Below are 8,874 nucleotides of genomic sequence, written 5' to 3'. Positions count from 1 at the left end.
GGTTTAGAAAAAGGAAAGATAAGAGTTAAATCGGACTTAACCAAATACATCCGCACCGAATTAAGTCACGGGCAGAACTGTCATTTTAACCAAAATCAAACATCTTCGTTCCCCTGGTAACGGGGAACCGAAACCTCGGAGCGAGCCGGCAGCTTCACGCTGCTCCGTATACCGGGCGTAACATTATATTGAAAAGTTTGTGATCTTTTCTGGATAGAATTTTCTTCAATATGACATCGTTCAATATTGTAAACGTAATTAATATGTTAGCAACGACATTTCAAATTGCAAGTATCACACAAACACCATTAACTTCATTTGAAATTGAAGTATATAATGAAATTCGTGACATTATACAAAAATGTCAAGATACACGTTCAATATCATCATTTGAACGTGATTACATGCTTGATTTTGCTGATCCATCAGAACCGCACGATGTACAAGTTGTAGAGTATATTACACCAGCAGAAACAGAAGACACATTTGAATCTGAAGAATGCATAATTGATGATGAAGGTAAAGCGATCGGTTTTCATTACAAAAGAAAAGCTGTTGAATTTTAGAAAAACGGAAAAAACACACGTCGAACTTTAAGTAGTGTACAAAACCGTTTTCACAAAGTTAAATCGTTACATCAGCTACGTAGATGGGAAATGAGTATAGAGAAAAGTGAAACAAATGCAGACAAATTTGCATTTATAACGGAATCTGTACTGCAAAAGTTTGAAGAAGCTTGTGATAGAAAAACTATTATACATGATATAAAGCTTCGAAATTAGGGAAACTTACATCCAAACATTTTCAAACTTGGTTTAGCGAAGTACCTACCGAATACTGGTCGTAAAAGCATGCTACTACTTGACTCGTGGACGGAACACTGCCCAAGCCAGGTGCAGGTAATTGATTCTAAAAGAAAAAGAAGTACAAATTGTAACCATTCCAAAAAAGACGACGGGTATGATTCAACCTTTAGATGTGTTTGGATTCCAGATTTGGAAAAATTTTGTACGCACATTTTCAGATAATGTCATTTTCCAAGAGAGAGATGTCAATTTGCATTCCCGTAATAAAATAATAAAGTTGCAATCACTAACGCACAATCAGCTTTCTTCACCTAGGTTCAAAAATCTTTTCAAATATGCTTGATTTAAAAGCGGATATGTAGAAACGCATCCTGGAGAATTTCAAAATCCAGTGGATTTCTGTTACTTTAAAAATGAAAAACATATACCTAAAAGTAAAATTTGTAAAATGAATGCTTATAAAAGCACAGTGTATAAACACTGTGCATGGTATAGTGAATATTTCTGTTTTAACCATTTTTATGAAGAATATTGTACTAATTATAATCCGTAATTTTTAGCATATCTACCGTTTTACACTTGAACATTTCTTACAATGTATAATTATGAAACGCATGTACAAACAGTGAAGGTAAACGTTTTAAGTACTTTTTTTTTAAATGTAATTGCGCGTGGATCCTGAGCCTTAGAAAAACCAAGGGCGCGAGAGGCCCGTAATTACCGGAGTATGTGGTGCGGACAAATACAATAAAATCAGGTAACACAATGAGTCATACCGATGGTAAAAGTTTTCCCGCCATCTCTCTAAAAATGTTAATAATATTCTAGAAGGTTCGAAAAGGATAACTCTCTGAGGCGGAGCCTCTTATAAACATTTTATTTCCAAAAATTAATGGATCTCAGGAACTCCTCACCAAAATCTAAAAACTAAGGGCAAAAGACTTAGAAGTTTAAAAAATAGAGAAGGGATGGGGCGCAAGTGCCCAATAATTGTAAAATAGGAAAAGTGGAGGAATAAGTTCAGCAAATAAAAGTTTTAAATTTCGGAAAAATGAAAATTCGGCAATAGTTCTCCCCTTTTCCGAGCTTATAAAATCTTGTGCTTCGGCGGAGCACGCTCTCTTGCCCACCAGATATCCAGCGCACACATTTTGTTAAATTTATCGTGACTGCCTGTTAGTGCACGACTGCCGAAAAAGCTGAGAAGAAGCATCTAGATGATCTCCGAAAAAGTAAGTCTCATCGATCAATTATGTTATTCCGCGAAAATTGATTCCACTAAATGTTTTATTTAATTCAAAGTGTTCCTTTTATTAATTTCAAGTAAAAAGGGAAGGGAATATCTGAGTTGGAGTTCCGGAGATTTGATTATGTCCTTTGGACTTCGTGGTGAATCAAATGTGCAAAGAATATTGCTTTGTAATTGTAAAGAATATTGCTTCCGAATATCGGTTGTAATACGCCGTCAAATAACCAGCGACTTACTGTGGTTCACGCCGCGAAAGGTTGCTGGAAGTTTAGCAACTATCCACGGCTTAAGAAAACGGCAAGCGAGCTTCGCTTAAGATGAACCGCAAAGATTCATTAATAGGCGAGTCGAAAGCTCTGGAAGTCGTCGGTGACGAGTCTCCTTCGACCCTTTCTTTGTTAAATTCTCTAAATCTTGTATCATAAAAATTAAAACCAAATTATAAATTTTTAGTGGAATCATCTAATAAGAAAACTCTCAAAAAAAGTCGAGCGCGGCGGAATAAACAAATTAAAAATCTGAGAGAGCTTGTTCGACGGTTTTTCTTTCAATACTTGGTTGCGGTGGCGCCAAGTGAAGAGGTATTTGTGACACCTCCGCGTCACGAGAAGAGACCGTGGTTCCCACGACCGGGCGCTCCGCCACCATCGCCTATCCATGGAGACCCGGAGCCGCTATTCGGTTACTCCCCGCCCGAAGAAATTTCTAACAACAGCCTAGAAACCTCCGAAAACATCTTGGAGCATCCGGAACCAAGGGAGGTTATAGACCCTCTCCTGGAGCTTCTTTGTAGGGCCTGTACTCCGTGGATAGATCCTGTTCCGGAAGGGGTCTACTCCATCGGCCCTGACCACATCGAGTTAGAAGAGATCAAGAAGCAGGCGGCTCGTTCTGCTCCTGATTCTCACTTTTTCATATTTTACCCCGGGGTGAAATTTCCCTTCCTGGCCCCGATGCGATTAATAGACTTGGTTTTCCCTCGGACAACAGCGAGGGTGTGTGAAATAGAAGAAATAACAATAGACTGATCTGGTGTTATACTCAAATACATACACTCACACACACACACATTTTGTAAATATACACAATTTATATCATGTTTAAATTATATCTTTTAATCAGACTTAATCCTTTATCTTATTTCATTATTTTTCCCGGCAAAACTTTAAATTTATTTTTATACTTTAGATGTATCAATTAATAATAAATTTGTTATCTTTTATTTTTGAAATTTTGAATTAATTATTTATAAATAACCCTAATATCCTATTCATGCGAATAACCACTGCTGATTCTGCCCCAGAGAATAAGGATTTACCTCCTTTCTCTAAAAAAGAACCAATTACGCGCTCAATCTTAATCCAAAAATCTTAACTATTTAGTTTGAGCGTAAAATTGCGTGGTTTCAAATCTCGAATTTCACGCTAGACTCGGTAGTGCGTTAACTCCCTACATTACTCACGAATATCTATCCTGAGGATTTCCTTTAAATATACAATTAATAAAATAATTATCCTCTTGACGTAACAAAGTTATCGGAAAGTTTGACAAGATTATCGACACAACCTGACTCCGTTTCATTTTTGTTGTTATTTCTTGTCATTCGACAGATCACGCAAAGTTTACATTTACTTTTAATTTTATAATCAGTCACTCGAATTGAAGCACGAACAAAATAGTTTTATATTAAAGATAAATTATTGCACACAAAGTTTCACAATGTTGAATATTTTAAGATTCTCTAACGTTTTTTGATGGAAATCTTATTATGATTATTGAGCGTATTAATCTGATTAAATCGTTCTTATAAGACGAAACTTTACGCACATAGAGTAACAAATTGTTACCGCGAACACGAGCGAGCGAGTGCTAGGATGTTTAGGTTGTTATAAAAAAGAACGGATTAAATTGTTCTTGCTTCACTTGCAATGCAATTTATTTGCTTTCAGTACGATAAAGCGAGCGCTAAATAAAGAATCTAAGCTTGATTCGCGATGTTAGTCGTCGAACTAGCGTAGTGAGACTGACGCTGGGTCGGAAAAGTCGCACGAATCTGCAGCAAAATCCTTTGTTCTTAAATGTTATCTTTGGGGGTTCCCGACGCTCGGGGAACTAGGCAGCTCAGTTTTCATTAGCGTTTGCTAACGCCAGGCTCAAGATAGGGCACACAATAAATATTTGAAACGATTTCTTTGTTAACGAAATAGTACGCCGAAAATCTCGTATTGACGGCGCGTCGCGACGGCGCCTGAAATATTATACCAAAATTTATGTTTTATTTTAAACACAAATAAATTAAAAGTTTTTTAACTGCGGCTCAAAAATAATTTTTACGGAAATAAAGTATTTTTATTTGTAGAGATTTTTCACTTTCCTCCATACAACTCGGAAACTATTGAAGATATCAAAAAAAGTTTTATACAAAAGTTTTATTGTAGAAATACCTCCGTTTAACTGCAATAATAGAATAAAAAAATTTATTTTTGTAATTTTATAAACAATTTTGTTAACAATTTTTTTATCTAATTCTGTTACTGCAGTTAAATATAGTTGTTTTCACTATAAAACTTTTGTATAAAACTTTTTTTGATATCTTAAATAGTTTTCGAGTTATATCGAAAAAAGCAAATAACCTTTCTATTTGTAAGGGGTGGTTTCACCCCTTTAAAGTGAAATTTAGCACAAACAAAAAATAGTTTTGTGTTACAGATGAACTACTCTACATGCACACAAAGTATCATATTTTTTTGAATTTTCGGGTTGCCTAATCTTCCTTGTTAGTTCCTGTTTAATTCAATGTTATGGCAATCTCTGCATTTAACGCAGGAGCTTCTAGTATGAGATTCCTTTTTTTAGAATATTTTGCTAGTATCTGAGTCTTACATTCTTTTTTTAGACCTTCTTAAGTTCATTTCGCACATCTGGAAACTAAATCCGAATGAAGAACAAAATCTTTTTGCTTTCCAGATTCTGAGTTTTCACCAAGTACTTTCTTAGCCTCATCATCTAGCTGCCTTGCTTCAGGTTTTGTGTTGTGCCTTTTATTGTGCAGAATGCAGTTGAGACGGAAAGTACTTCAGTAACTTCCATTTCTAAATTCTGAATCTGTGGAATAGAATCAAAAGGCAGGAATAAATGTTGTCCGTTTTCATCCCTAAGTTCGGATGAAAAAATGTTTTGCAAATCGTCATTAGAAATGATATTCTCTAAACAATTTTCTTTGTTTGCCTTTGAGGTTAAGTTGTCTGAAAGCATACATAACCTATGTAAATGCACTGGTTAATATTGCCTCCTTCGTGCAAAAGTTATTAGTCAAAAAAGGCACAAACGTGTCTCATACATTCAGAGAACACAAAAAGAGTTCAAAGATTACATAATGAGCATTGTTACCGCCGCACCTCGTAGCCGATCGCTGGCGACGGATTGATATCGATCCGTCGTTCGATTATCGCCTCCAATTCTCGAAGGCGTTGCCGGCTCGAATCTTAAGACTGATTAGTCTCTCTAGATTAGAATCTTAAGACTTAAGAATGATAATTATCATTGTCGTTTCAGCTGTGCCAAGCATCACCTCGTGTGCATCGAAGTGCAGTGTGCTTTTTCGCAGGAATCTTTACTCATCGCATCACTCATCGGATCACTCATCGCTTTGTCTCTTTGTGCAATTCATCCAGATCATTCTCGCCGTGTGCAACACGCCAAGAATCATCTGGAAGACATCATCCTGCAGCACGAGGCGTGTTAACCTCGTGCTCAGTAGCTCATCAGACTTCGCAGCATTTTGGCCTCATAATTAATATAATTGTGCGTTTAGTTTAGACTCATTGCGAACTCTCGATAACAATCAAAAAGACAGATCTCAACTCATAGTAAAACTCACGCGAAAACTCATCTAAGAACTAAGTTCGGATCTTGTTTGATAACAAATTATAGTTTATAAAAATATGAAAATGCTTTACAGTATAAAGAATAGTTCTTTAACTTTTTTGTATATATACAGGGTGTCCCAAAGTCATGTAGACAAACTTTGGAACTAGGTACATCTCGTCATTTTAAGATGAAAAGTCCTTTATCACTTTTTATTCCGAGTAATATTAAGCGAGATAATAATTATTGAAAATTATATCTTTTGGGCGGAACTTACTGCCCCCCACACCGCGCGGAGACGCTCTATCCGTCGGTAGTCCCCAATCTTTGCGTTCTCGATCATCGATAATTTTCTTTGTATTGTTACGCGTTGTCGCCTTTCTTTGATTCTTGGTTTAAACCAGCTTATCTAGGCGGGCCGATCGTAACCGCCTGTCTCGCCCCGCGCGCCTTCACTTTTCTTATCGATGATAGAGAACGCAAGGATTGGGGACTACCGATGGATAGAGCGTCTCCGCGCGGTGTGGGGGGCAGTAAATTCCGCCCAAAAGACAGAATTTTCAATAATTATTATCTCGCTCAATATTACTCGGAATAAAAAATGATAAAGGACTTTTTGTCTTAAAATGACGAGATCTACCTAGTTCTAAAGTTTGTCTACATGACTTTGGGACACCCTGTATAATAAATTTTAATTTAATAATACAAATTTATATTTAAATACATATCTGAGCTTCTACTATTGATTAATAAATTATAAACAGGAAAGAATTAAATGACTCAATATAATACAAACTGAAAAAATAGGTAAATTAATAAATTAAATATAGGATTACTTTATGTATAAATTCAAAATGTTCGTCTTTGATATTATAAGAAATTTCTGTGTCACACCACAATTAGCAACTAAATGCTTTTGACAAAAAATCTTGGCAATATTTGATGAATTTGCCCTTACAGATTATCCATTCAATAAATAAGCTCATGCAAGCGAATCGGGCTTGTCCTTACGAGCATTCTTTTCATGCCCTGGCAAATATAATAATATCTGTCCTTACGGGCAACTTAAAGATATTTCAATTATCCTTTTAATATTCTGAAACATAATATTTCTTAATGCGCATTAACCCCACAGAACAACATAAACCAACTAACTAACAATTCTCGGTTATTTATTAACAAAAAATAACTTGTTGTCAAGCGGTCTCGTATGCTTATTTCAAGCGGTTAATGTTTACTTGCAATTTAAATTTAACCAGTGACGTCTTTTTTAAAATGTCCTCATTTTAATTATAAAATATGAATGTCTTAAAAACAAAACAGATCTCATTTACCGGCCACTTGCTTCTCGCGTGTCTCCGCGTGATCGGCTCTCAACGAAGGAATTACATCCGCTTTCTCGCAGTTAAAGAGCAACTGGCTAATATCGCGCTGCCATTTTTGCGGTAATATTACTCACAACTATTAGAAGCACTTATTTTTATACAAAAGGTCTATCCTCAAAGAAAAAATCTTACCAGAATCAGATTTGTACGATCACTTACATCTGATTTTTTCTTCAAGTTTTCTCAATTTCATGAAAATTTTTTTATTGAAATCTCTATTTTTACTTTGTTTCTTCCCTTAACCCATGCTGGAAAAAGTAAAATAAAAAAAAAACACACTGTTTATGATGTAACTCGGTCGAGCACAAGAAACATTATATAGATACAATGTCTGACAAGGTGCGCAAACATGTACTGCGCAACCTTTTTTATCTGCACTTTCTGAACCTTGTGATTTTGGCCTGCGGAAGTAGCAGTACTACATGTATAATTCCAAAAAACGAGACTTAAAACATAATTTTATATTAATCTTTTATATTTTTTTACAGTTTTTAAAAACAGTATCATCATATTTTATGACAATGAGAGTGGCAATTGCTTAATAAAATTTTAATTTTGTATAAAAACTGTGTTAGAAAAATACTAAATAAATATTAAATAAAATATATGTTGGGATAAACTGAGAACGATCGGAGATATTCTATGGTTTTTGAAATCCGTAAGAGTACTAACACAGAAATTGATGGGAATCTTTCCGATATTAATTAATAAACACTACTTATAATGCACTTAGACACAGATAGCAAGTAAGCTTGTGCATGTTCAAGCTATTTTGCAACACTACAAACAAACAAACAAATGGTTGGAAAAAGTTAGTCGTGAGCACTTATATGATAACAAGGCCGCCAGCTAAGCTGCACACGCACTCTCCCATAATTGTTATTCCTTAATATTTAATCGATTCTTATATCTAATAATATAAAATAATATAATAAAAGAAAATAATATGTATATTTCGTGTATTTTTTTCATGGGGTACACCGCGGACTGCGTTTCGTTTACCAAAACTAAAAAAATTTTTAAACTTCCTTAAAAATTACGTGACTTTATTTTATCATTAGCACTTAAAACCCTCTCCACAAGACATCCAAAAACGAAATCCTACAATTTATTTTCCGTGGAAAATAAAACATAATCCGCCTAAATGTATAAGCGCATATTATATCTACAACCATAAAGACAATTTTAACTAATACAACTATACAGCTATGGTTATATTTCTACTCTATCCGACCATATTGAAGCCTCTTTACAAAGGTATGGCGCGGGTAATGGAACATCAATTTTGTTGAAACTTACGGGATTTGAAGATTGATGTTTCCACATGAATCTAGTAAAATAACTCGACTTTCGCTTCCGAAACGCGGCGTAACGGTAGTTCGGGTGTGTAGAGTAGAATTAAAGTGGTGATTGAAGAGGGTGTTGAAGGGGTAGGTGCGGAAAGGGTTGAGAAAAAGAGGTGATGAAGGGGAGTGGGTGGACAAAGGGAGTAAGTGGATAAAAGGGATAAAGATAAGGTGAGGGATTTGAGGTTAGAAAGACGGTGGGTAAGGAAGAGGAGAGAGAG

General features: G+C 35.4%; 1 pseudogene; it reads left to right on the top strand.

The window, feature by feature from the left end:
- The first annotated feature begins 230 nt into the window (after positions 1-230).
- On the top strand, positions 231-965 carry LOC139112741 (uncharacterized; annotated as a pseudogene).
- Positions 966-8,874: the final 7,909 nt, after the last annotated feature.

The sequence above is a fragment of the Cardiocondyla obscurior genome, unplaced genomic scaffold (assembly GCF_019399895.1).
Source record: "Cardiocondyla obscurior isolate alpha-2009 unplaced genomic scaffold, Cobs3.1 scaffold1_7361187_7686053, whole genome shotgun sequence".
Taxonomy (NCBI): domain Eukaryota; kingdom Metazoa; phylum Arthropoda; class Insecta; order Hymenoptera; family Formicidae; genus Cardiocondyla; species Cardiocondyla obscurior.
This window is presented reverse-complemented; position numbering and strand designations above follow the sequence as displayed.